A 1150-nucleotide genomic window follows, 5' to 3' on the forward strand; every position below is an offset into this window, starting at 1 on the left:
CACAAAAGAGATCTCCGATATTTCATTTGAATTAGGTTTCACTTTAACGTCTGCTTGAAAAAATATGACATAGTCAATTTCGTGTTCACCCCATTTCCCATTACCCTCGTCCTTGTAACAGAACCTAGTAATGTAATTCAAATTTTCTAATGAGATCATTTCAAGAGGGATGCCCAGTTCATAATTCAAACGTCTCCTAGCTGCCCGTTTCACACCTATCGCGTTTTCTTCCTCGTCTTCTCCTGGAAAATCGGCTACCGGATGGCTACAGCAACTATTCGTATACATATCTGGATAAGTTATCTGGAATACCATACACCCAATCAGCCTCTGCATAAATCTGTATTTATTATTATTTGAAAATCACTTTTTGCAGAAAATATAACACCTTTTAAAATTTGTCATTAAAAACTATACACGTTTTAAAACTGACAGGAAAAATTAACAAAATCTTGTATAAACTGTACCTTGTATGCAGATCGCTTCTGTAAAAGTAAGTCTCCTTTTTTATTAAATAAGAGGACACTAAAAGCTCTATGAAGAGGAATATAACCATTTTTCTGAACCAAGTGGCAGTCTCTTTTGGATGCCTGCCCAATAATGTGATCTGTGTCATCAACCAAAAAACATTTTTCTTCCAAAAAAGAGTTCTGTATAGGATCGATGGAGGGCTTGCAGTACGCTGTTGTGGTGAACAAATTTCTTGATATTATTTTCAAAGTTACTCTCCTTATATTTAACATCGTGAAATATTACTAAAGTTGAAAATATTTGTAATATATCGGAAGGAGTTCAGGTATGATATTACAAGTCAATTAATCTAACACTAACCGTTAGCCACTTTCGAAGTCGAGGAACGTAATGCATATATTACCATTTATCAAGCCAGTATATTACCACTAAATACCACCACCAGAATTGCCATTGAAAAACAGGAAATCTGTTTCACAAATCAAGTCAAATTATTCTTAAATATGTTCATTCAACTTAATGAGCTCGGGTCGATTTAATAAATTTTTAATTCATACAATCTTTAACCGTTCGTTTTTAATATTTTATTTGTAAAATTAGTTATTTGTGGTTATTTATGATGGTCTGAGTCACGTTCAAAACTGAAATAATTTTTAACAAAACAATAACCTTGTCATTA

The 1150-nt window shown here is 32.8% G+C and overlaps 1 pseudogene; it reads right to left on the minus strand.

Moving 5' to 3' along the window:
• Positions 1–6: 6 nt before the first annotated feature.
• On the minus strand, positions 7–932 carry LOC108916764 (annotated as a pseudogene).
• Positions 933–1150: the final 218 nt, after the last annotated feature.

Source organism: Anoplophora glabripennis, unplaced genomic scaffold, assembly GCF_000390285.2.
Source record: "Anoplophora glabripennis isolate ALB-LARVAE unplaced genomic scaffold, Agla_2.0 scaffold9705, whole genome shotgun sequence".
NCBI classification, from domain to species: Eukaryota; Metazoa; Arthropoda; class Insecta; order Coleoptera; family Cerambycidae; genus Anoplophora; species Anoplophora glabripennis.